At 47.3% G+C, this 27,411-nt stretch overlaps 1 protein-coding gene across 8 annotated transcripts in view; it reads right to left on the bottom strand.

Annotated features, from left to right (window-relative positions):
• DAAM2 (dishevelled associated activator of morphogenesis 2) overlaps positions 1 to 27,411 on the bottom strand; it is a 115,127-nt gene that overhangs the window by 76,432 nt on the left and 11,284 nt on the right. For 4 of the 8 annotated variants that reach the window (XM_072731652.1, XM_072731632.1, XM_072731662.1 and 1 more), the window contains exon 2: positions 22,438 to 22,519. The exons of the other annotated variants lie outside the window; for them this stretch is intronic. The gene's annotated coding sequence lies outside the window, so the exon portion shown is untranslated. The remainder of the gene's footprint in view (positions 1 to 22,437; positions 22,520 to 27,411) is intronic. 8 annotated transcript variants of the gene reach the window in all.

Genomic DNA, 27,411 nt, shown 5'->3' with positions numbered 1-27,411 from the left:
GAATGGCTGCCAAGAGGTAATGCTGTATTCTCTAGTCAGGAATTGAGAAGAGACCTTTCTAGGACTAGGAGGGAAATGAAGTAAATGACCAGGATTTCATTACTCCCTTCCCCACCAGGGGGTTGGGGACAGGGACATCATTAGAAATGACCCAGTGACTCAGAGAATCCCAGAACAGGGAAACACCATGGCCCTTGGACAAGTCCTGCCTTTGGCAGGGCTCAGAGCAATATGGCGCTGCCACACGAAGGTTAGCAAGAACCAGGGGCTGTCCTCGGGCCCACCCATCTCGAGTCCTCACATCCAGAGAAGAGCTGGACACTCAAGCCCTGCAGGGACAGGTGGTGGTCCCAGAAAAGCCAGGAAGCTTTGGCCTGAGGAAGTCAAAGCTTCAGCAGCAGGTGCCAGGTCCTCCTTCCAAAGCCCCAGGAACAAGACCAGAAGTGGCCCGTTCAGTGGATCTCAGCACAGGGACTCCTGAAGCAGAAGGAACATAGAACAAATCGGTGGAGATCAGCAGGGACCCTGGTGGCCCCCAAGGTCCCCCCAGGGAGACAACCTCACACAGGGAGTCTGAATTGGGATTTCACTGGACCGTGGGCCATTGTCTCACATCAGAACAGGCTAAAGCACTTTTATTTATTGTGCTAAGATATTTATGGCAAGTTACCAACTACAGGGAATCATTGTTTTTCCTTGCACAGGGGAGTTGTATATATTTTTACCTCCCATTTCAGTAAGGCTTTGGTAAATATTAACTGCTATCATCGTCATCATCAACAACAAAATAAGTTATTTTCAGATTGACACAGAGGGTGGGAAGATGAAGGCAAGCGCAAACAGCCCTACTTGTTTCAGATCTGAGTCCCAGGCACACCCCCTTTCACCCAGGTTTGCTGCTAACTCATCTGTCCACTCCTCTGGCCTAGACTCTGTACCTGCCTGGCCTGTGAGGTAGGGGCTACAGAGCTCCTCCCCTCCCACCAGCAACCTGGCTGTGGTCACGAGCCAGAGGTGGGGAGTCAAGCTCCCTGAGCACAAATCCCAGCACTGCTTCTCTTCGGCTGTCATCCCTGGCAAGTTACCATACCTCCCTGTGCCTCAGTGGCCCCATCTGAACACAAGAATAACAGCAACATGCTTCCTAAGGTTACTGTGAGGGTTAAATAGTGGGCCTGTATACGGTGGCGAGGGAGAGCCTAGCCCCTGGCAAAGTACCAAAAATTGCACACTTTTCTCAAGGTTTTCCATCACCATTAGAAATAACCCCCCTCCCATTTTCCACGCAGACTGATTAGCATGTGAGATATTACTGCTTTCTTATTATCTCTCTCCTTGAGACATTTTTGTTCATCGTCCATTGCTATATCCCCAGGGCCTAGTCTCACCCCCTAGCACATAGTAGGCCTTTGTATTAAAGGAGGAATTCCTAGGAAACTTTACTAACTTAAAACCTTAGGCAGATTATGGAACTTATGCCTCAGTTTACTCATTCAGAAAATGGGGTTCAGTGCCCCAAACTGATGGGAGGATTAAATGAGATGACATTTGTGAATATGCCCCCTCCAGCCCTTGGGATGTGACAGATGGAGGCTGGCTGACCCGGGAGGACAGGTCTCGGCCTGACTTAGGCAGGGCCTGCAATGGTTAATTCCAGACTCTCTTCCCCCATGCGAGGCAAGACTGGACGGCAGGACCACTGGCAGCTCTCCAGGTGGAGGATAAATGTCAGAGGTGGGTGCCTGTGGGGCTGCTCTGGTCCTGATACAGGGCCTTGACCCAGGCAGCTGGAGTCTCTCCCTACCCCCTCCTGCTGAGAGGCACCGCCTGGCCTGCAGCATTTGGGAGCCAGTGCAGGAGCCGAGCGGTGGGAACCTCCACCCGCCTGGGTCCCACGCCACATCCTTGCCCTGGGGGAGGTGGGCCTGAGCCTGGACTTGCTTCCCAGCCATTCCCGGGCGGCCTGCTCTCCCGCCGGCCCAGCTGTGCTGACTGAACCCGAGGGCTAGAGGGGCCGGTCTGTCCCTCAGCATTGCCTAGTCTCCACACACACACGAAGAGGAAGACGCAGGCCTCAATGCAAGGAGGGTGTGGAATTTAGAGCCAGGCTCTGTGAGCCCTGAAGCCCGCTGGACTTCCCAGTCTGCGGGAGGGAGTGTGCCCAAAGGCCACTGAGCCTCCTGTGGCCAAGGCATGGAGGGGACAAAGTGAAGAGCTGACTTCGACCAGGGGTTTCCTTCTACTTCTCCAATTTCTCACCACTCCCCAGCTTTCCAGCAACTTCTCCCAATGTCCATCCCCCTGAAGATGGACCCAGAAAGAGATGAAAACAGATAGACACCCAAGCTTAGCACGGATGGTGAAGATGGATAAGTAAAACCCAGCATCTGTTCTGTGAACTCCTTCATTCCACATTACATACAGAATGTCCGTCCTAGGCCAGCATGGCACACTGTAGGGATACGGTGGCGAATGAAACAGACCTGCTCATCAAAAGCGCCCTCAGTCAAGGAAGGGGATACAGATGTTGAGCAGGTTGGGGGGGGGGGTAGCATGCAGGACAGAGCTGCAGAGGGCATGGTGGGTGAATAAGTGAGGGGTCTCTAATGTAGCCTGGGGAAGGAGGCAGAGCCCGGAATCTGGGAAGGCTGATACCACAGTGGTCTGGTGGGCAGCATCTTGGGGGAGAATGACGAATGGAGCTGATGATTAAAGAAATGATATCCCTCACCAGGGCATTGGCTCAGAATCTGTAGGGGACACTGTCACCAGGGTGATGGTGGCCTTAACTCCCATCCTCTCAGTCTTTAGGGATTTTCACTAGAAAGTAAGCCCTCCAGGGAATGCCTGGGTGGCTCAGTTGGTTAAGTGTCTGACTTTGATTTCAGCTCAGGTCATGATCTCTTGGTTATAGGATTTAGCCCTGCCTCAGGCTCTGTGCTCAGTGGAAAGTCTCCTTGTCCCTCTCCCTCTGCTCCATCCCCAATCTCTCTCTCTCTCTCTCTCTCTCTCTCTCTCACTCTCTTTCAAGTAAATAAAATCTTGAGCTACCCCGAAAAACAGTATGGAGCTTCCTCTTAAAGTGTTAAAAATAGAATGAGCCTAGGATTCAGCAATTTCACTACAAGGTATTTATCCAAAAGATACAAAAGTAGTGATCTAAAGGGGCACATGCACCTCAATGTTTACAGCAGCAAATGTCCACAATAGCCAAACTATGGGAAGAGCCCAGACGTCCAGTGACAGATGAATGGATAAAGAAGATGTGGAATATATACACAATGGAATATTACTCAGCCATCAAAAATAGAAATCTTAAAAAAATAAAAATAAAAAAATTAAAAAAAAAATAGAAATCTTGCCATTTGCAATGATGTGGATGGAACTAGAGGGTATTATGCTAAGGGAAATAAGTCAGAGAAAGACAAATACCATATGATTTCACTCATATGTGGAATTTAAGAAACAAAATGGATGAACATAGAGGAAGGAAAGTAAAAATAAAATGAGATAAAAACAGAGAGGAGGACAAACCATAGGAGACTCTGAACTCTAGGGAACAAACCAAGGGTCGCTGGAAGGAAGGTGGGGGGTGGGATAACTGGGTGAAAAGCATTAGGGAGGGCCCTGGGTGATGTACTGAGTGCTATGTGCAGCTGACGAATCATTGAACTCTACTTCTGAAACTAATAATACAGTACATGTTAACTAAATTGAATTTAAATTAAAAAAAAAAAAAAAGAAAGTAAGCCTTCCAAAGGCAGGGGCATGGTCAGTCTGCACCCTCAGAGCCCAGAACAGTGACAGACACACAGGTGGGAGACACTCAGCAAATACACCTGAATGCACCAGTGAGTAAACTCCTGAAAGGTAAGATCACTTCTTACCCAGAAGAGCCCTTGCTCCCTTCCTACCACACTAGTTTTCACGAAAATTGCTGTCAAATCACTCATATGCTGCAACTCTCTAACTAGTACAAACTAGGTATCTTCCTAGCCTCCAACATAGGTGTCCTTCCCAGGCACAGACAGTGGAGTCTGTCTATCTCCCAGTGTGCCACCAGCTTCCCCACACAGCCACACTCCCTACAAAATCCCTGGGCACAGCTATGAGAATCGCATGCCAATGTGGACAAAAGTCAGAAAGGGCAGGCAACTGGCACCAATGTCCACAGATGGGTCCCTACAGAAAAACACAGGGCTGCCACCCACACCCAGCCATGGCACACTGCAGGCCCACACACACACACTCTGCTCCCCAACCCTGCCATGGAAGGCATACCCAGAGAAGACACCAATTAGAGCGCTCAGTTCAGACACCACCATGGCCCCTGGGCCAACTGCCCAAACACCAGCCATCTTGCTTCCTTCTCAGTGGGAGACTGCAAAGAACACAGGCTCCCCTCACTTTTCATTCAGCCAATATTTGATGAGGACCTACTATGTGCTAGACCCTGTCACTGGGACTAGGAATGCACAATTGGCCCTGTAAGCCTCCCTGCATTCTGGAAGCTCATAGTCTAGGGAGAGAGAGGGAGAACAGTGCTTTTCACACGCTGTGCAAAGTGGGCCTTCAGCGCCACAGATGAGGGAAAACCTCACCTCCCTGAAACAGGGCAAGAAGAGGGGTTGGAGAAACTATAGGAGTGGTGGTACTTGAACCACATCCTGAAGGATGGCTAGGTATTCACCAGGTACCAACGTTCAGGTAGAGGGAAGGGCAAGAGTTTAAATATAGGCTGTGAGAGGTGGGGTACACAGATGAGGTCCAGGGCTTGGTCATGAAGGGGGTCACCCTCCCTGGATTCTGAAACTGAGTTGGGGATTTTCCAAATTCCCCTTTGGTCCATGAAGAGGATCCATATTCAGACCAAGGAGTTTAAGGGGAAGCATACTTCACACAGAGACAGAGGCAGCCCAGCAACCCCGGCACAATCCCCCCATCCCGTCAGGTGCAGGGCTGCCTCACAGACCCCCCACTGGGGGAGCCAAGACATGAGGGCCACTGTTCTCCAGGGCTACCAAGCACCATTCAATAAGCTCAGATGCAAAAATCTGACTACAAGGAAAACCAGTGAGCTCTGCTCCTGAATAGAGACACCTCCCCTCTGGGGATGTCACTCTCGCTGACACGTGTGAATGAACTCAGTTCCAACTTTCTGTGACACGCCCACAGAGGTCTCCCACACAGCTGTCGGGAGGCACAGGATGTTGACAGTGGGGGTGCCTATCCTTATCAAGACCATTTTACAGGGAAGAAGACTGAGGCTCAGGAAGCAAGGCCACTTGCCACAGGACAGACTCATGACAGAACATGTCTAGAACGCCGACCCCAAATTCTTAGCACGGAACTCTCCTTTTCTGTTAGAGGGCAGTGGCAGGCACTCCCTGCTTTGGTTCCTGCTTCCCCATAAGTGCTTTCTCCTGAAGGTAGTGTCCATAGTACAAACAAAAACTACAAAAAATATAATTAAATACAAAACAAAACCTCCAAAATTCTTAGCCAAGATGCCTTAGTGAACATTTCCCTAAATAGTGTGAGTCCTACAAGGGCCCAAACTATACCACCCGTCTTTTTTGGATGGTATTCCCTAATATTCCAGAAACAGCTACACAACTTCTAGTCTTTACCTCAAATTTTCCCTCTGAAGCCTGGAGAATATTTAGAAACACTGTTTAAATAAGAGAAGGTGCTGCCAACAGTCAGTCAAAAAGGTTCTGATCTTCCACATCCAAGTTCTAAAAATTATGAGTGTGTTTATGAAGATCACTGTCTGCCATCAGTATGCTCTTTCCTAAGACCCAGTGAGAAAAATTAGCAGCAGCAGCAGAAAGCAAACAAACCTGCCTGGTGTCCAGGGATTTGGGAATTTTAGGAGGATTAGTATTTTGGATATTTTCCAGAAAAGAAGAGCTATTGGTCATGCCAGCTATACAATTTGAGGATTCAGGTGGACATGCAAAGAGACACACAGAGAGTTGAGATTCCCTCCAAGCCCCAGATGACTTCTCTCCAGCTTTTGAATGTCACAGAGATGCTCACTTTTTGAGAGATTTGCTTTCCCAACATGGTCCCCACTGCTCACAGAATACATACTGTCTTACGAGTGATGAAGCAATGATTCCCAGAAGGCAGGGAGCCCAGAAATTCCCAAGAGTACAAGGGGAAGGGTCTCAAAGTCAAAAAATATCTGCACCAACTGTTGGTTATTTGGACCAGTTATACCAGAGGCCGAGAGCTGGCCCTACAATCCCTTCCTCCCCAGGCGTTTCCTCCCACTGCTATTTTGACACCTGCTGGCAGGCAGAAGCTGAACCAAGATAGACATTTCATGGGGAAGGAACCCAGGTTCACTGAGCCAGGCCCAGTATAGGTCCCCAACACACCTGCACTTTATGACACACATCAATTGTGAGCCTCATCCCCCTTTCTCATTAGAAACCAGAGGCTCACAAAGCCAGATAATCTGCCCTGGACCGTTGGGTAGTGGCAGGGCAGGCCCAGGTCTCTCTCTCACTGCGTTCTATCCAAGAGGGGCGGGGACCACTGCATGCGGTGCTCAGGCTGTGAACTGCAAGGGGTGCATTCACTCGGCACTGACGCCACGTGCATCCGTGCTCCTGCAACGCCCAGGGGCCCAAGTCCAGTCTCACCTGCCAGATGACACCCATATCAGGGAATGACGTTGGTGAAGCCCCACCATCTCCTGACACCACACAGAGGGCGTGGACGGGAGAGGGGAGCTGGCTGCTTCTACAGCAATGTGTTTACTTTCCTCTCTCAGGAACAACATTCCTCTTAAACTCACATCAAGGCTCTGTGTGGCCAAGCAGCATTCCTGACCAGAACTTTCCCTTGGTAGCTCAGCCACCTGGGCTCCACCTGAAGCCATACCCAGGTCACCTCTCGCCACTGTCCCCGCTAGCTAGGTGTTTGGAATTATTTGGTTTGGAGAACTTGCTTCTCTACTCTCTTGTATCTTTCTCTCCTATTCTCACTCAGCTGGCCTCACGCCATATCCCAGCCATTCAGAAAATGCCCTGGAAGGGGAAGGAGAGGCAGAGATTTGGGTCTGGGTCCTGCCTGGAGCTGGCTCCCCAGAGCACCACATCCGTGGCACCTTCTCTTACTGAGAAGGCACCAGTGGGTCCTCTCTGGCTCACACATTCCCCTCTTCCAGCTCATCCAGCCTGCAGGAGCTGGAAGGCCTCTCCTGCATGCTGATGTGAACCCTATGTCCTGAATCTGCAAAACCATCTCTGTCAGGGATTTGGGGCTTGTTTTCTTAATTAACTGAAAATGCTAACATGGGAGCCCGGGCGCTGGCAGGGGCCTGGCCTTCAGCGGCTGCTAGAGAAAATTCTTGCTTTGAAATCTGGATCTCTCACATCTCCCCTCATGCCCCGCACAGGATGTCAAAACAAACTGGGACACCCGATCATGGGGCACAGGGAATGGGCAAGGCTCAGATTTCAGGGATGGTGACGGATTTAGCTACAGGCAGCTTCCGTGTCCAACTCACGAGATCTTAATTTCCCCAAATGGCTCAGCTAAACCCCAAGAAGCCACCTGCTGTGGCAGGGGCTCTCTGGGGGAAAAAGAAGAGGTCATGGGGTTTATGCCAACACAGTTTCTGGAGTGCCTACTGCCTGGCAGGCATGGCACTGGGGGAGATGGCTAAGTCCTACTGAATCCTGCCCTTGAAGAGATAAGCCAACAAACTGCTGAAGGGTAGCACATGCAGGGTCACTCCCGAGGCAAGTGCAAAGTGACAGGGTCACAGAGGAGGAACTCACCATGATGGAGAGGGCTAACGGCTGGAAGGTCATGGCAGGACACAAAGAGAAACATCTGATCTGTATAAGGAGACAACATCTCAGGAGTAGATAGGATGCATGAGTGGGAGGAGGAGGAGGAGAAGGAGGGCAGCATCCCAGGTAGAGGGAGCTGCAGAGGCAAAGGCTGGAAGGCCTAAAAACAGAGCGTGTTTGAGGAAGGGCAGGCAGGGCAATGTGGCTGGAGAGTGGGGCTTCTGGGGGCATTGGAAGGACTCCGTGCTGGAGATGCACTTGGAGACAAAGAATGGGGCGGGCCCATCATGGGAAGGGGTCAGGCAGGCCATGGGGAATGAGCAAATGTTTTTCAGCAGAAGCTAACTCCAAGTCAGAGGTGGCCAAATCTAGTCCACCACGAGCGTCATTGGCACACTCGTTCATTTACATGTTGTCTAGGGCTGCTTTAGTGACTGAGTCAAGTGATAGCCATTGAGACTGTGCAGCCTCCAAAGCCAAAATATTTAGTCTCTGGACCTTCAAGAGAAAATGTTTGGGGACTCCGAATGTAGACAATAGACAGCAAGGAGAGGTCCAGAAAAAGGAAGACCAGACACTGCCCAGGATCCAAGTGAGGGACTGTAACCAGAGAGAGAAGCACAGGGGAGGCGGGGCATTACTTAGAAGTGGGTGTGACCTCAAGCTACCTCATGGTAAGACCTCAAGCCTCAGCGGCAGGAGGAAGAGAGGGAAGAAGAAGAGGAGGTCTGAGTCCTGGGTCTCTTGTCTCCAGCCACCTGCACTGGTGGGATGTGTGATCCTCAGAGGGTGCTTGTTACCCAGCCCTATTCAAGAGTTAAGGCACCAAGCCAGCATGGTGCACCTGTGGGATGGCCAGTCCTGAGTCACAGAGATCTGCTTCAGCCTTCTCACCTAACAGCTGGACCCTGAGAAAGGTCTGAAATTCTGGAAAGACACCCATCTTGAGATAAGACCACACAGAGCCCCCAAGAGGCTCTAAAGTCACCCTTCCCAGCCTTAGCAAACTTGTCCCATCTGCCAAGGCTGAGAGAGGAGCATCCTTGTGCTGCATGTCAGAGACACTGTGTTGGAAGTGGGAGTCCCAATTTCTAACTCGGGGTCTCTCCTCTTCCCTGACTTCCATGCTCCTGTCTGAGTCTCTGCACACGATCCATCCTGATCCTGCGCGGATCGCCACCCCTCCTCTGCTCTGCTGCAGCTGAGTCCAGCTCACCCTGCCTGGAGGAGAGGGGGATGGCTGAACCATCTCCCCAGGGCTCACCCTGTCTTGCACCTCTCCCTTCTTGCACTAAATCAATGGAGCCTTTCTTTATCTTTGGTACTTTGGGCTTTCCGAGCTCCCAATGTGGAGCCCAGCTTCAGAAACAAAGCAGTAAAAGTTAAACACTATCATTTTAGGGAAGTCACTTGGTGCCAACTTGCACAGAAACAGAAAATTAGGACTAAAATCTTGGGCCAGTAGTAGGTTAGGCAATAGCCAATCAGACGATGCAGAATGGATGCATTCCATTTTTAGATTAGTATTAAAATGAAAATGAAACGAAACATTTCTCAAGATAAAGAAGTTTCTCAAGCAGAGCTTCAACACACTCCCCTCAGGGGTCTCTGGGCCCCTCTGAAAGACTCTGAAGGAGTTGACAGCCCAAACTGTGCAGCAAGGTTGGCTGGTGCCTTCCCCAGTCTTGTGCCCCATCCATGACTTCAGTACCCACCAGAAGAGTCAGAAAAAAGGAGGCCACTAGCTCAACTTTGCTGAACAAATGCATGAGGGAGTTACTGAATGAAGACATTCGAATCCTGGCTGCACAATCTACCAGCCCTCTGTCCTCGGGCAAGGCCTTGAACCTATCTGAGCCCCTGTTTCTTCATTTACAAAGATCCTGCCCAAATTATAGGGACACCTCAGAGATATCTCCAGTTGGGTCCCAGACCACTGCAATGAAGCCAGTCTCACAATACAGCGAGTTGAGTAAGTTTTGTGGCTTCCCAGTGCTTAGAAGAGCTAGGTTTGCACTCTACTGTAGCCCATTATGCGTACAATAAATAGCCTTATGTCTAAAACAAATGTACATACCTTAATTAAAAAATATTTTATTGCTAAAAACTGCCACCCATCCTCTGAGCTTTTGGCAAGTCATAATCACCGTTCGCAGGTCACCATAACAAACATAATAATAAAAGTCTGAAGTATTGTGACAATGAAATGGGAATTCTTTTTAAATATGACATAGAAACATGGAGTGAGCAAATGCTGCTGGAGAAATGGTACCAATAGATCTGCTCTGCAAAAGGTTGCCACAAACCTGTAATTTGTAAAAAAACAAAAAAACAAAACAAAACAAAACCCCACAATTATCCACGAAGTGCAGTACAATGAGGTAGGCTTGTGTTCATGACTCAAAAACTCACTGCAAGAACCAAATGAGATGGTACTCATAAAGCCTTGGCACGGCGACTGGCATATTCAAGACCCAGAATAAATGGCAACTGTTATTGTCACTTTTCAAAGGCGGCTTTAATCTTATATTCAAAACCTCTTTCCCGATCCTCACACCCTCCTGACTCCATCATTTCATTTTTGTTTCAATAAACCCCCAGCTAGGGCCTCGGGCAAGTGAGGGTACAGCAAAGAGCTGTTGGCGCAGCATTCAGCACAGAGCTTCTCTGAACCAGAATCCATGGTCTCGGATAAACCCAGGAGCTAAGGCTGCTACTACACCCCACCTCCTCCGTGGGTGGCCACCCGTGGGCACAGAGCCCAGCCCTCCAAACTGCATCTGGCATCCAAGACCAGGATGCTCACCTGTGCCCATGCCAGGGCTGGTGGGTCATTTGCTCTGCAGAGGTGAGGAGCCAGCTCAGACCCATTGTGTCCACTGCACAGACCTTTCTCTTCATTCCTCCTCACATTGAGCAAGGGGCATCGTGAGCCTCCCTCCAGGGCGGCGTTCCCAGGCTCTAGAACAACAGGCCTCCATTCTTCCCTGCCCTTGGCAGACCCACCTCCTCCTCCCACTACAGCACTGCCTGCTGCTGCTTCTGACAGCTATCCTAGTCCAGGGGGCCAACACAGATTTCTCTGGAGCCTGGAGAACAAGCCCAGAGCCTACTGTGTCCCCTCAACCCCACGAGGAAGGGGAATTGGTTTGAGTCCCCTGCTAAGACAGGATCCCAGGGTCACTCACTTCATTCTCAGGCCTCAGGCATCTTTGCAAATAGCCTTCAGTGGCCACGCTTTGTTCCCCCAAATGAGAGAGAAATATGACATCAGCCCCTCCCTAATCTTCATCACAGCTCCCCCTCCCCACCCCACCCCTGAGGCTCCAGATACTTCCAGATGTCAAACCTCAGCTCCCTGTCTCAAGGGTGACAGGCAGTGGGAGGAGGGGTCAGAGGCTATCCCTAATCCAAGACTCACTACCCACTGGAAATCCCAGCCCCACCTCTGACTCCTCCTTCCCACATTTGCCCATCAGATTCCATCCAGCAAGATCACCAAACTCAACCCCCAATCTGTAATCCTCAAAAAGGGGGAGGATGCAACATGGGTTTCTTTCACTTACCAAGTTTATCCAGTTAGTTTCCAACTCTCTTTTTAGGGATCCTGAGCTCTGTCCTTAAGAATGATCCTTATATGTCTCAGAGCCAGGGTTGGGGGGCAGGAGGCAGGGGCTACAATGGGAGCTGATGACACGGAGTCCTTTCTCGGGCATGGATTCCTGGGAGATGTGCACTTGATTCAAAGCAGTCCCCCCTCTTCTGGAGGGTCCAGCACTCAAATTCAGCCCTGGAGGGTCCCAGCTGCAGGCACCCAGCAGGGGAGGCAGGGCCCCATAGTGTGTGGCTGCCTTTCTTAAAGGGACAGCTGGCCCAGAGAGCCCATGGGGAAAAGCTAGAAAGGAAGGAGTGAGCAAGGATGAGCCAGCTCTCTCCAGAGGAAAGCTGTGAACAAGCACCAGGATCCTGTGCTCCCTAATCCTGAGGACCTGAAAGGCTTGTCCCCTCTCCTGATGTGGAGGACACTTACGCAGAAAGACCCTTCCCCAGGAGAAGGTTTCCCACCTGCAGCTCATCCCTCAGGGCTGAACTGACTCACAGGACAGTACAATAACCAATAACAAATATTAATCACTTACTGTATACAAGTGCCTTGCCCAAAGGAACTCTGGTCTCCAAATTTGAGGATGTAGGTAATGTTATTGTTTAGGATGTTAGGATTGTTCCCATTTTACAGATGAGGAAACTGCAGAGAGACTAAATCGCTGAGGTCTCAAAGGTAATGAATGGAAACATTAGGATCTGAACAGAGTAGTTCTACTAACGCTCAACCACCAAGCTTTCTCTAGAAGGGTTACGGGAGCATTGCGATAGCAATCAATTGCAGGTGGAGCACTTGTCAGGGTCAGGTTCATGGCCGTGGAAAATGCCACATGTGAAACAAGGTATCTGCCCTCAAAATGCTCGCTGGAAGCAATTACCCAAACAGTAACACCAGACTTGTCTGGAGGGTGGCATCACTGTGCTTTTTCTTTAAAGATTTTTTTATTTTCTACACTTTCCTTTTATAAAGAGAAAAAAATAATAAAGATCCCACTTTGTACCTCCTGCTCAAATATTTCAAATGACCAAAGCTAGAGCAGGACAATTTAAGTATTCCACATGGATTCTAGGAGGAAGGGGAGTGGCAAAAATCAACAGGTCGGTGCAGCAATACTGTGAGTAAATCTATCAGAGTTCAGTTTTGCCCATTATAAATCTATAGACTGGTTTTTTATCAAACCAAAGCCATAGTTTCCTCTTTCAGCCAAAACTAAAATAAAAAGTATTTTCAAACCTGGTAATTTCCAAAACTCAGTTAAGAACCAACGCCTCATGTTATTCCAGAACTTTCCTAATTTGATCACCACCCTTCTCGGCAGCTCCCCCTCACTTTGTTCCACCCATCCCACCCAGCAGCCAGGCCAGTCTTCCAGGGCTTTCCCTCAGCCTACCCAGCACTCTGACACTTACTCATGCAATGCCTTCTGCCTGGCACTTCCTTTTCTTCTTCCCATAAAGTCCTTGACATCCTTTAAGACGCAGCTTCCTTGTCACTACTCCCATGGAGCCTGCCTCCCCCAAAAGCAGAATTAAATGCTTCTTTCTTGGAGCTCCCACAAGGTTTGCTTATCTGGAACATGCTATTAGAGCTGGCATCACACTGTATTCTAATTAAGTTAGTGTCTTTGCTCGCCTTTCTATCCATAGTACCTAGCACCAAAATATCCATGGAATAAGGGTGTATGTGATGATGATGATAGTAATGATAATAATAATGATAATTGTCTGAAGAGCACGCAGAGTTTTCTGGGTACTTCCTCCAACACTATCTCATTTGAATTTCAAAAAAAAAATTGATTGGGATGGGCATCAGAAGTGTCAAGTGTGAACATGAAAGGAAGCAAATAGTGCTTGGGGTCCTTGAAACTCTCTGCCTTTTGGAGGTTAGGTTTGCCCAGATGGCCTCAAAGGGCTGGCCTGGCTCCTTGACCTCACTTGCAAGCTAAGCCAGACTGTTCTCATCTCCTGCCCTTGTCCTCCACATGCTTACAAGTACTCCAATCCAACACCTCTTTGCCCCAGTCTCCTCCATCAGCCATGCAGGGGGGCCCCAGAGGGCCAGTGGGCCTGGAGATGATGCTTCCCAGCTGATACGTGGCATGCATTCTCTCTGGGCAAGTGAATGCAGCATGGCCTTAGCTTCAAGTGCAAATCCAGAATGATCTTGCCAGTTTTATGGAAGGAAATTCTGTCATGCAGCTCTGGTTGTATCCAACCAACCAGTCCACACACTGGCTTTGGGGTCACTGAGACAAGGTGTAGACCAAAGATGCACAGAATGTTAGAGCCAGAAGGCAACTTGGAGATCCCATTGCCCCAACCCCCCTCCATACAGCCAGGAAAATTGGGCACAGACTGTGAGAGGGATGCACAGAGGCATAGAGAGATGGTGGCAAAGTGAGGGCTGGCATGCGAGCCCTTTCTGATCCAACCAAGGAAAACACAACTTTGTACTAAAAGGAAGCCACAAAGCCCAAATTATTTTGCAAGACATTCTTCAAGTACACAACATACAAATGACATTTGAATGCAATACCACACACAGAAAACAATTAATGAAGAAAAAAAAAAAAAACCCAGAGGCGAGTGATCAGTAATAATCTTAAAATTTAGTACCCCTGGAGGCCAGGCCATGTCTTAACCCGCCCATCTCCTTAACCTCCCCCATGAGCAAAGGGGGCATGTGGGTCTAAGTCTAAAACTATTTCTGTGTTGACTTTAGCAGAATGCATTGAAGTGCGGATACCATAAAGTGATACTTTCTTTTATCCTCAGGTAACATTACTTCCAGTTGTGATTGTTATTGGTACTGAGTCAAACATCACTGGTCCCCACTCCTCACTCCAAGCATGAAACAGATTGTACTTCCTAGCCACTTTTGTTTGAGTGATGCCAAGTGCCTAATTCTGGCCCATGAGCTGCGAGTAAAAGCTGAGTGTCGTGATGGTTAATTGTATGTGTCAACTTGGTTAGGCCAGGTCAAACTTGATTTCACCATGAAGGTATTTTCTAGATGAGATAAACACTGAAGTCAGTAAACTTTGGGTAAAGCAGATTATCATCCATAGGGTGCATCTAATCATTTGAAAGCCTTAAAGAAAAGACCAACATCCCCAAGGAAGAAGAAATTCTGCTTCCAGACTGACTTTGAACTGGAGCTGCAACATTTACCCTTCCCTGAATCTCCAGCCTGCAAAGCTGCCCTGCAGATTTTGGACTTGCCAGCCCTCACAATCAAGTGAGCCAATTCCTTTAAATAAATCTAGATAGATATGTAAGGTAGGTAGGTAGGTAGGTGGGTGGGTAGATAGACAAATGTAGATAGACAAAGATAGATGTAGAGATATAAACATCCTTTTGGTTCTGTTTCTCAGAACCCTAATACAGTTAGTCTAATCAGTGGTCTAGAACATTGAAATGGCAGGACACTACCCCCTTTCTCGTTGGCATGGCAACCATCAATACCTAAGGAGATGCCTGTTCTGCTAGCTTAGGTCCCTGAGTAACTATAATGCATAGAGGTCTGTGTTGACCCATTACACACAGTAGAATGAGTAAGAAATAAATCTCTCTAGTTTCAAGTCACTGAAATTTGAGAACTGTGTGTTACCACAGCATAATTTAACTTATACTGATGGAAGCATTGGCTATATGTATCAACTGTTTGTCTTAGATTTGAGGTGCTGGAGTGTGAGGAAAGACATCCAAAAAAGCAATGGAACTATATAAAAGAGTTTTGATCCTGGCCGGCCACTGAGTCCCAGACACATGGCTCCTGCCTAGCTGCACAGCTTCCCTCACAGTCTATGTTGGACATCTTAATGCACAATCCAAACACAGTTGTGTAAATGCATCAAAGGTACAATCTCACTGGTGAAAGAAACTTCCCTAGAAAATGTTCAGAGTTCCACTGAGGAATCTGACCCTGGGCCTGGAATGGGAAATTCTCCAAAGAACAAAAGTTTCCACTACGGCAACAAGAATGTTAAACATGATTTTTAAAAAAATCTTTTCTCAGTAAGAAAAATGAGACCATGAGTATTTATAAGCCAAAACCCAAAGGCCATTCCCTGGTTCCTGTGAGGTTTTCTGCTGTATGGGGAGAGTCAAGCGCATTAGAGAAGGTATTAGAAGGGAGCGGGATGTCCTTGGCTCAAATGCAGATGGGTTAAGTATGGGACCTTTGAGGAAACGTAATCACAGAGTGTTGGTGATTCTCCTTAAGGTCACCCAGAGGCTTCTAGAACTCTGCATCTTCCTTCTCAATGGATAAACCCAGTCTCCTAACCTTCAATACACTACAGAGATGAACTCTGGGACACAGTAAGATATAATAGACCTGGGGCATCTGGGTGACTCAGTTGGTTAAGCTTCTGACTCTTGATTTCAGCTCAGGTCATGATCTTGGGGTCTTGGGATTGAGCCCTGTGTCATGCCCCCCGCTCCGCAGAAAAGTCTGCTTCCCCTCTATCTCTTCCTGTGCCCCTCCTCACTGCTTGCACACACATGGGCACTCTCTCTCTCTCGAATAAATAAATAAATAAATAAATAAATAAATAAATAAATAAACCTTAAAAAAAGATATAACAGACATAAACTATTATAGGAAAAACTTAGCTTAGGTTAGTGGCTCTCAACTGGGGCAGTTCTCACTGACATTTGGCAAAGTTGGGCAATTTTTTCGGTTGTCATGACTAGGAAATACTACTAGCTTCAAATGGGGAGAGGCCAGTGATGCTGCTAAATATCCTATGACACACAGGACAGGCTCTCACCCCCAGGAAAGAATTATTCAGGCTAGTATGAAGGTTGAGAAACCCTGGCTGAGACTAAATCCCTAGTTATTAGGGTGTGAAGATTTAGAACACAGAGCAGGAAGAAATGCTCTGGAATGAAATGCTCCAATGGGGGGAAAAAAAGATATACATATTCATATCCATATAAATATTCATATCCATACACAGATACACCAAAAACTGATGTTCCACTGAAGCATTCTAAGAGGTAGCACAGTTCCCATTGGGAAATAAATGTCATTGCTCTCCCTCCTCTTTGATGAGGGAGGAAGGCAGCACAAGAATGAGAGGAGCAGGTCCATCACTGAGAAGTTGTCCTGAGTTCTGCAAAGTGAGATGAGGAGCAAAGTTTCGGAGCAGGGCTGGGGAATCGAGTCAGCAGCATAAACAGAGTGGGTAAGCTTCGGTGAGCACCAAGAGGGAGGACAGAAGCAAAGCCAAACAAGAGGACCTCTGGCTAAGCAATCAACCTCTTTTCGAACAAAGCTGTCCAATATCCAATTTCAAATCATTTGAATTGCTGTGATGTGAACACAGTTGGTCTAGTGACCGTGTCCTTCAGGCCTACCAGGTGCCAGGCAGTATGCGAGTACATGGCATATGGTCTCACTGGATGCTCACGGCTCCCCTGTGGGGATAAGAAGTCTGAGGTGGGAGCTGAGGGGAGGGGATGTGTGGATTTAAGTCACTCCCTCAGGGACACACAATGGGTGATCAGTAGAGACAGAATTTAGATGTAAGTGGTCTAGCTCCAGAGTCCATGTTCTTTACTTCTGGGCTGCTCTGCTGGTGACCTATGTCACCTATGTCCCTATGTATTTTCTACACATTCTATAATGAGCCTGCATTTCTTCTATAATCAAGGAGGGAAAGTTATTTGGTTTATTTACCTCCATGTCCTTCCACAGCTTTCCTTAATCATAACCCACTCCACAGCTACTCTGCCTACTTTGCTCCCATGCTGCCTCTGGCTCTCATCTGCTGTTTCTAGCCTGTGAATTTGCATGGTAGTCATGAGAAGTTTCCTTCTTGAATGTTCTTGAGCAGACAGACTTCCTATGCATTGGCCTGGGATCCTCTGGTAGACAGAGCTACCCCAAAATGGGAGGAGATGCTTCCCCCTGTGGAAGAACAGCAGGCTCACTACCTGCCATTTCCTATCCTGGGATCCACTCCCAGCCCCAACAAGCTCACTAGATGGTTCTTCACAAAGCAAGTGATTTATGCCTAGAGGAACAAGAAAGGAGACCTGCAGGTGAGAACTGTGTATACAAATGCACACACAGGCATACATACATACTTGCATGCGCACGTGCACACACACACTCACGCACCCCAATCTGCCTCTGCATTCCTTCAGTATCTGGAGGAAAATGTCATCCGGTTAGCGCCCTCAAATGAACTGGGAAGGCAAATTCCCCGTTGTGGTTTACGAGGGGTTGGGCAGCAGGGAAGGAGGGGTGTCAGAGCCAATCCACTTCTATCTGACTCTGAAATCCAAACTTATTTTCCCGGACTGGACTAGGATCCCGTTTCTCAATGCGAGGAGTCTTGCTCTCTCTTGGTGACACACACTTTCCCCAAGAATGCTAGACTTCTCAATGAGGAATTCTTGTATATCTGGGATTCTTGGAATCTGGACAAAGACTAATGAATTGCTGGCTTTACCCTAGGTTTGGAAACCCTCTAGAACTCACAAGCATGGGGGAAGAAGGGAGGCAGGGAGAGAGGCTGTGGGTGTGTCCACAGCAGAGAGGAGGACACAAGACTGGGAAGCAGGATCACAGTGTCCAAGTTATAGCCACTCCAGAAGCTACCCACTGACTCCCAAATCCGAAGTCACCTTCCACTCTGTGACTAGAAGGCTGACGCAGGCTCAAGAATTATAACACGGTGGAAGTCAGGTAGTTGGCTGTTTGGTTCATCACAAAGGGAGGCAGTTGTGATGTGTCAGTGTGCAGTATAGAGAGCTTGCATCTTACAGTCAGGCCTGCCTTACTTGGAATACCCTCTGTGCCTCTAACTAGCCACGTGATTTCAGGCAAGGCACCTGCATGCTCAGAACCTTGGGTTTCTCTGCTGTAAAATGGGATAACAGTTTGCAGTTCTACCACAGGACAGGATGTGCTGAAAGGTACAGGGGTGGAGCCCTGTGCCTGGAACATTGCAGGCCTTCAGGATGCTAGGTACGGTTTGCCGAGTTTGAGGAGCAGACGTTCATAAAGCTCTCTGTGTAGTGGGCCGGCTGCAGGAGCTCTGACAGCCCTGGGGACAACCAGGCAGTGAGAAGGCCTAACTCCCTAAGATGATGGCTGGTAAGCCTCAGTTCCCTCCTTCACACGCTCCTTGGGAGCTTTCAAGGGTTGGGTCATGCCACCCTACCACCCAGCCAAAGCGTGAATGTGTGGGTTCCAGATCACCAGAATGAAATGATAGAGGGCCCATGGGGCTCCTGGGTCAGGAAGCGTACTGGCCTCTCAGGGAAGATTGGGCAAACCACCCCAAATTTGCAGTCCAGGGGACCCCATGAGCTCTTAAGGCATCTAGAAGAATGCAGCAGCCGAGCTCCTGCTACCCCCTACCCCCACCTTTCACCTCCCCACACACCCCCTGCCAAGAGCTCCAGTAACCTGGGCAAACAGACCAGGCCCCCAGGGTGTTCTCAGTCTAACTGAGAAGGCAAAACACAGACATAAAAGACTTAAGGATACAGAAAAACAAGGGGGAAAGAAAATAATTTTCTTTCAAAGGAACTCATATATGCAGAGGGATCATGAGGTGATCTAAGGAATCCACATTCCACAGGGTTAATCTGGGGAGACTTTCTAGAGAGAGTGGTGATAGGCAGGGCTGCCACTTAGTGTCACAAGTTCTCCCCAAAAGTCGCCCCCCTCTCAGACCCTGTGGCCTGACTGATGGGGAACAGGCACTTTTGCCTGAAATAGTAAATTTACATAACCTCGCAATCTTAGCGATGCTCAGTGCAGCTCTGGTTACAACAACAAGGGTTTAAGAACTGGAGAGTTTGCAATGGCAAAGGCAGAGGGGGAAAACAAAACAAAATCCACATGAGGTTTTAATTTTCTTTAGCCACGTGAGAATGGCCCCGTAGATCCAGCTATAAATACCCAGCTGCCATTGCCACAAGATGGAAAATCACACACACACACATACACACACACGCACACACACACGACAGTTCATGTAAATCAGCGTTTCTATGACTGTCTTGAGAAGATGGAGTCCTAGACTCCCCTTGCTACATGTCTTGCTCTGAGGCCTCCCCAAATACATCTGATAGGACTTAGAAGGAAGTTATCCAACAGTCAGCACCAGAGTAGAACACCGAGCTGTCCCACAACACCCAGGCCAAGTCAAAGCCAATCAATGGCCACAAACAGGACTGAGGGAAAAAGGTTTTAGATGGAACCCTTTAGAAGGAAGCAAAAAGCACCCTGCTTGACCCAGGATACCTTGTGCTGGCTTCCCTAGAAGCAGAGTCTGAGACAGATATTTGTATGTTATATATCGAGGCTGTGCCCTTGGGAGAAACCAGGAAGGGAATGAGGAAAAGAGAAGAGGGCAGAGGAATGATCTGTCAAGAATGTGGCTTTTTGGAGAGATCTAGCTTCAGCTCAGTCCTGTGGGGAGGCCTGGAGGGAACTGCACTGCCACATTGCCCCCCACCTTGGGGTAAGGGAGTGGGGCTTTTGTACCTGTTAGTTATTAGCCACAGAATTCAGGGAAAGGGCAGGGCAAGCAAGATGCAGCTCCAGCCACCTCTGCACGAAAGGATTTAAGAAGCTAAGGTCAATCTGCACAGGGGCAAGCCATTAGCTGGAGCACCCAGAGCAGCCGGAGACCTATACAGGACACCAACAGCATCTTCTATATAGGGTCTGTGAGCCCAAGGGCCTTGCTGCTTAGAATTATATTTTCTATTGATTACAAAAGTTCATTGGTTTGTTTGGTTTTATTTTCTTTTGCATGGGATACTTTTAGAATCATCCTGCTGAAGAGAAGCAAAGGGGTGACCAACACAGCACACGATGCGAAATGCCCCCCCAATATCTCTTCTTGCCTTCTCCCGTACTAACAGGTCCCTGCTTTTGTTTGAGGTAGCAACATGACCAATTAAAAATTGTTCAGCTCCCCCCCTAGGCTCCATTGCAGTTTGAAGTCACTTCTTAACACAGTTTTGGCCACTTTTGGAGAGAGTTTTCAGAAAAGCTTGTTGAAAAGAACAGAATTAGCTGGCATGGACTTTATGTACTTTATCTTTCTCTTTTTTTCGGCCTGGAATGCAGATGTGAAGCTAGTGGTGATGCAGCCATATTGTAATCACGAGGCAATGGGCCAAAAGAGAGCTTTGTCTCATTCTAAAGAAGGCTAATGTAGAGAAATAGAGGAGCCTGAGTGTATGACAGCACTGTGGTGCCATTCTGCCACCCCTGAACTATGTCTGATGGGCTTATATAAGAAAAATAATGACCCCCTAGTTGACAGAGCCACTCAAGTCAGCTTTCCACACCATGTAGCTGAGTACAAATTCTAATGGATATATGCCTCAAAACACTAGTTCTGCGGGGCACCTCATGGAAAAAGCCTTCTTCAAATAAATAAATTGAGAGAATGCTAATTTATACAACATGAAACCCATTGCTTGCTGCAGTGATTCTTTAAATGCATGGCTCTGTGCTGGTGAGGGCAAGAGAGAAGAAAGGGTGCTATGTGCATTTCTTTAATCCCAGAACTTTTCCTCCTAGGGCCATTGTGAGAACCTGGTGTTTTATCAAATGCAGTCTGGGAAATGCTAGACTAGATGACCTCTTTTGATTTTTTTCCTCCTGAACATTTCATGATTTCCCACCCAGAGGAGACGAGCAGATGGCCAGACCCACAACAGCCTTAGTGTTTACCCTCCATGGACCTAAGTGTGCAAAGAACTGAGTCCTATGAAGCTGGTTGGAAATAGGCAATGAACTAGATAAATTAAAAGACCCAAGGAGGGCCCAAGTCTTTCAGAATTTTGGAGGAATTATTCCTCTTCCCAAGCAGTGATTGGCACTTGCCCCAGGAATAATCATCATCATAATAAATGATGTTGATACAGCCAACATTTATTGAGCATTTGTTACATGTGAGGTGCTGTGCTTCGCATGGCTGCTCCCATGCAATCCTCACAATTGCCTAAAAAAGAAAAAGACCTTTAATTTGCCTACTTTGCAGATGAAAAATCTAAGGCCTATTGATTGATGCCAAATGTTTATCCAGGGGCCACTCAGCAACTGCCTAACAGAACAGGGACTCTCTGTCCCAAAGCCCACCAACTTCAATGGTTCCATTCCTCCACTTTCCATTGCCAAGTACCCATTATGTTTGTATATTGTGAAATTTCACTTGATACACTGCTTTGCAGGTGTCCCTATGAATTGGGTCTCTACATCGTGATTCATAGACCGGACTCGGAATTGTCAAGGGCAGGCCCTGTACAGCCATGAGTTCAGGTATGTTCTTTTCTCCTTTCTCTGCACTTTGCCACAATACTTAGAGACCATGCCTCTATGGTGCAGGGCCACTCAGTAGAGGCTGCCTCTCTGACATTCATCCGACTTCACAGGAGCTAAGGTGTGCTCCAGGGAGCCTTCGAGGGTAATAAATAGTGTGGATGGAGGTAGAGCTAGGAGGCAATGCTGGAATGGCTAGCTCCAGCTCAGCTCATCCTCAGCTTCACATGCTTATCCGTCAGGGTGCTCAAGAACAGCATCATATGTGTCACATGGACTGGGCTCAGACCAGGTCTCAAGTCCTCAGTCTGTGACCTGAGACCACCGGGCTCAATCAGCTCAAGGTAGACACATCCTCCATTCTCTGGACTACAGAGCATTTAGAACATGATAGACAGCCAATCCCCAAGTCTCAATTCAAAACATCATCCTTTTCACAGCACAAAGTACCTCACCCATAGCCATAAATATCCATTCCTTCCAGCCCAGACCCCCTTCCTGACTTACCCAAGTCAGCCTCCTGGAGTCAATCAGTACCAAAACAGCCCAAATTGCCCCAAAGCAGTTCTAGCTTAAGTCAAAGGGGACTTCCCATCATGTCTGGTCTCTAGTTACACAATGAATGCACACAGAAATATCCAAGGCTCTAACTATCCTTGGCCTGCCCCTCTACTTCCATTCCCTGCCATTATCTACTATGCTCTAGCCCAGGGGGCTCACCTCTCTAGAAGGCATTACCCAGATTCCTGGGTTCCTGGTGCTCAGTGGGATTCAACCAGTGGGCAGCAGCAACAGCAGGAGACTGGAGGGTGGAAAGAGAGAGACATCAAGTGTTTGTTCACCCATTCCGTCTCCACTAAGCCATGGGTCTGGCAGTGGTGGTCCTCCTCTAGGGCCACAGCTCTGGCCAAGAGGCCCTAACTCCTCAGCTTCAGCTGGTATAGGACTCTGATAACACATTTCTTCCCCTCACCCCTTCAGGTATAGGAGTGTTAACACTCCCTGCTGCTGTTTATCCCTGGGTGTTCGCATCTCATATAGGACCTTATCTCTCTGCAAATAGTCCTCTCATTACATTGGTGTCAATTAAACCCTTTTGGGAGTGCCAACTATTTCCTGCCCAGAGCCTGACTGGTATAGACTACAATGTCCATTCTCAGAGCAACCATCTACCCAGGATTTGCTCCAAAGAGTCCCAATTTTGTGTGATTTTCTTCCTTTTAATTAAAGTGAATTATATGATGTATAAATAAACAGGAGGCGGAGAGAAAAGCCACCCCCAGCTTTAGGCTCCAGTGCAAGCACCATACCAGCCAGATGAGGGGCTCCCTGTTGCGGAACAGAGCACTGAGGTTCATGAGCTTGGTCAAGGACAGAGGCTGCATAATAGAGGACAGGGTACTCAAAGCCAACACAGTTTGTGTCACTTGGATTGGGCTCTGACCAGATTCCAAGGGACAGGGGGCTGTAACAAAGAGTAAGGCACATAAAAGAGCTGAATCAACTGGATTTCAATAAGCACCCAGAGAAGAAGCCAGCATGGCTTCATTGTCAAGCAAAAGAAAGTGAAGGAATTCCTGGCGGTACACACTTTCCCACTTTGGGGCAGGATGTTTGCAAGAGGAACAGAGAAGTGGCTGTATTAATGAAAGTCAGAAGGATGGCAAACTTCATTGAAACCAGGCAGTTATGGTGAGAGAGGGAGAGTCTTTCACCCTGGGGCAATGAGAAATACTTGAGATCGTTGGTCCCATGTCCTTATCAAAAGGATGTCAGGATGATGTTTGTGGCCCCTTGCCAACACATGCAAGAAATCCCAGTAACTCCCAAGGAAGGGGTGGGATGGGAGAAGGCTCCAGCAATCTGCTATATGGAAAATGAGCCAGAGAGTTGGTGTTTGGTTTCTATTAGTATGACCCTATTTTGCATTTTACTAATATGTCAAAATATGATCCCAACAAAGCTACATATCAGAACAAAATAGGTCATGATTTTTAGCTCAACAACAGGGATTACCACAAGGCCTAATGTGGATGTCTGGAGAGCAGCTCAGTTGATGAAGATGATCATATCTACCTAAAATTTCCCAGAAGAAGTTGGAGCAAAGGGGGAGTGCCTTCATGTTCAGTTTTCAGCATGCCTATCTGCCAACAGGTAGAGGAGACAGATTAGGGATTTGTGCCCATTTTTTAAAATGATCTTTTTTTCAAGCAAAAAATATTTTAGCTATCTAAAAATATAGGCAGTAATAAACATTTGTGTAACCATCACTCAGTTTAAGAAATAAAATCTTGAGGCGCCTGAGTGGCTCAGTTGGTTAAGCATCTACCTTTGGTTCAGGTCATGATCTCAGGGTCCTGGGACGGAGTCTCCCATCAGGCTACCTGCTCTGAGAGGCGGGAGTGTTAACACTCCCTGCTGCTGTTTATCCCTGGGAGGCACCTGCTTCTTCCTCTGGCTCTGTCTCTCTCTCTCTCTCTCTCTCTGTCTTCTCTTTTTTAAAAAAGAAAATCTTACAGGTATAAATGGAACCCCTTCATACCCCTCCCTGGTCTTCCTGCCTGCCTTTCCTAGAGGAAGCCACTTTTCTGAATTTACTGGTTATTCCAAACATGTTTCATAGTTTTAGTTATGCCTGTAAATATTTGTAAATAAAAGAATATTATTTGGTATGAGCTTGAATTCATTATTAATGACATCCTTCTACAATCTGCTTTTCCACTCAACAGTATTTTCCACTTACTATTATTATACCTCACTAGCACAGTCTGTTCATTTTTTTTTTCACTATAATCCATAGCATTCCATTGTATGCACATATCAAGTTATTTAACTGGTCTTCTAGGTAACAGAAATCAGAGAAGCTTTCTAACTCTTAGAAGCCATGTTATAACAAATATTCCTGAACATAGCTCCTTTTCAGAGGTACTGGACTTCCTCTAGATTTACCTAGGAATGAAACTGCTGGATCATAGGGTAAGTGTATCTTCAGTTTTACTAGATGGTAACAAACTGCTCTCCAAAGTGTGCATACCAATTTAACCCCCACCATTAGTGAATGGGAGTCATTGTTGGCTCTACATCCAATATGGGGAGTAGAATTTTGGGGGCCAATCTGATGAGTGTGAAATTATGTCTCCCCGTGGTTTCCATGTATGGCATTTCCTTGACTCCAAGTAAGGTTGAGTATCTTTTCCTATGCTTACTAATGTATAGCACCATTTCACTGTTAGAACTACATCTGCATGCTCTGAAAAACCAAAAGAATTTTTCTTTTAATTTGTAAAAGTTTGAAGAAGTTGGGTATTTCATCACTTCCTCATCAAACTCAGAGAGGAAAGAAAAGCGGTGGATACAGGCAAAGGGAAGACTTCCCTTTGCATACTGGCTTTGAGACAGAGATTTTTCAAATGAGCCCTAACCTCAGAGATGAAACACATGAAGCAGGAATTCCAACAATCCCTGGGCAATGCTAGAAATACATCCTTTTAGACCTTGTTAACCTTGTCCAGGAAAAGGTCAGAATGTTTTCACGGTGCCCTTCACCTCTGTAAAACACACCTAGGTGGACACCATGAATGGACCAAAGGAACCATAGGAACCATCTGTCCATCTTCCTGCTGTAGGAAGCACCACGTATGTACCATTCCAATACATAAAATCGCTCCTCTAATAACAGAAGCCCAAAAGGAGATTTAACAACTTCCTTACATTCCCAAACACTCTTAAATGGAATCTAAAATTTCTTCACTTTTAATGCCTCCCGCTCATAGCATTGATGTCATGGAATAGCATTCTTCACTTCTACATCTTTCCTTGGCAACACTGTTAGTATTTTGAGGACTCATCTTAATACCTCCTGTCCCTGGCACAAGGATGGATGAACTAGTTTGGAAATGCATGAGGGCAGGGACCATATCTTATTCAACTTCAAACTTCCAGGAGACGTTCTATTTATTCCTTAAGGGAAGGCATTTTTTCCATACTAAGTCTTCTTTTCCAAGCCTAAGAGCAGAGTAATCATGGAAATAAGCCCTCTTGCTCAGGGCACAGAACTCTAGAAAATACCTTGGGATACTTCTTCTCCATGAACCCTTCCATGACTTCTCCCACCTCAAAACAATCTTGCCTCCTCTATATATTCCATCAGTACCACATAGTCCCTAGTATTCTGATGGGAAGCAAATTATTTGGCAAACAATACTAATAAAGATTTACAGAGTACATGCCATGTCCCAGGCACAATTTTCAGTACTTTACAAGTATTAATTTTGTCCTCCTCTGGAGGTAGGTACTATTACTGCTCCCCTTTTACAGTTGAGGCAACTGAATCTCAGGGAGGCTACAGTTCTAAACGTGGTGGGATTTAAAGTTGGATGCTAGCAGTTTGACCCTAGAATCTGCACTAGAAGCCACGGAGCTACACCAAAGCTACTGCTAGCTAGACATATATAAGCACTTCAAATGCTTCTCATTGTTGTTCTAGTAAAAACACAGCTGTGCACTTAATGAGAAATTAGTTATCCTTGGATCCTTATCTCTGACACCCACATCAAATCCCCAGGGCCCTGAAGAATTTGCTGAGCACTTCCTTATTTATTAATGAAACCTCCCAGTCACGTGGGCTTGCCATATACACACCAACCGCCTCACTTGAAGCAATGGAGGCCCCGGAGGTGGAGTGAATGTGGCTCACATCTTCCCCCACCCAGCACATAGCGCCTTACACCAGTACCTCTCAGATCATCCTTGAACCACCACCACTGATAACTACGCAGCACTTTATGCTTTTCATATACTCTACATCATGGACTCAGTTTGCTCCTATGCCAAAGGTCTTACCCAAGTTCCCATCTGACACATGACAAAAATTCCAGGCTCAGATATGCCAAATTGCCAAATCCCTTATCTAAGGAAGTTTGGCTAGTTAGTAGATACTGATATTCAAAACTAGATCCTGACTTTGAATCCCAAGATACACCTTTTGCTACTCATTAAGTTGGTCCCTTTTATTCTTTCTTCTTCGAGCATACACACACCTGCACACACAACTCTCTTCTCTTTCTGGACCAGTGGAATAAGAGTCAGATCAAAAAGAGGAAATCAATCAAAACACAGCTCTTTGTCTGGGAACTGTGAATGAATGAGCATATGGATGAACCATATATAGAGTCAATAAGGATTCCTTGGGTGCTAGCTCTTCAGCTAGCCTGTCACCCAGCTAGGGCCGCAAATACCACAGTGACTAACACACAGCCCTAGCCTTCTAGGAGCTTCTAGTCTGTTAGCGTATGCATCTCAATAGTAGCTAGATCTGTCAAAGGAAGCTCACCTGGTCAGAGCCTCCTCTGAGCAAGGAATGGTGTGCAGAGGGGAAGAAAAAAGCCAGACCCTGCTTTAGCATAAACAGGAGACTAGAAGTATGTCATGCAGGGCAAACTCGAGACAGACGGCATTCAGAAGGAGTTAAAAAAGAACCTGTAGGGCCCGCTAACCAGGAGAGCAAAGCCCACTCAGCCTCCCAGAGGGTGAGCATATGTCCCAGTTTACCAGGGACAGAGCCAATGGACTCCTGCTTCCCCAGTGCCCCATCCAGTGACCCTTTCAGTCTTGAAAGAGTCCTGGTTTAGACAGTAAATTACATGGTCGTCCTTGCCTTCCAGGAAATTTATGACCTTTTCCAACAGCCCCTGG

The sequence above is a fragment of the Vulpes vulpes genome, chromosome 1, assembly GCF_048418805.1.
Source record: "Vulpes vulpes isolate BD-2025 chromosome 1, VulVul3, whole genome shotgun sequence".
Taxonomy (NCBI): Eukaryota; Metazoa; Chordata; class Mammalia; order Carnivora; family Canidae; genus Vulpes; species Vulpes vulpes.
This window is presented reverse-complemented; position numbering and strand designations above follow the sequence as displayed.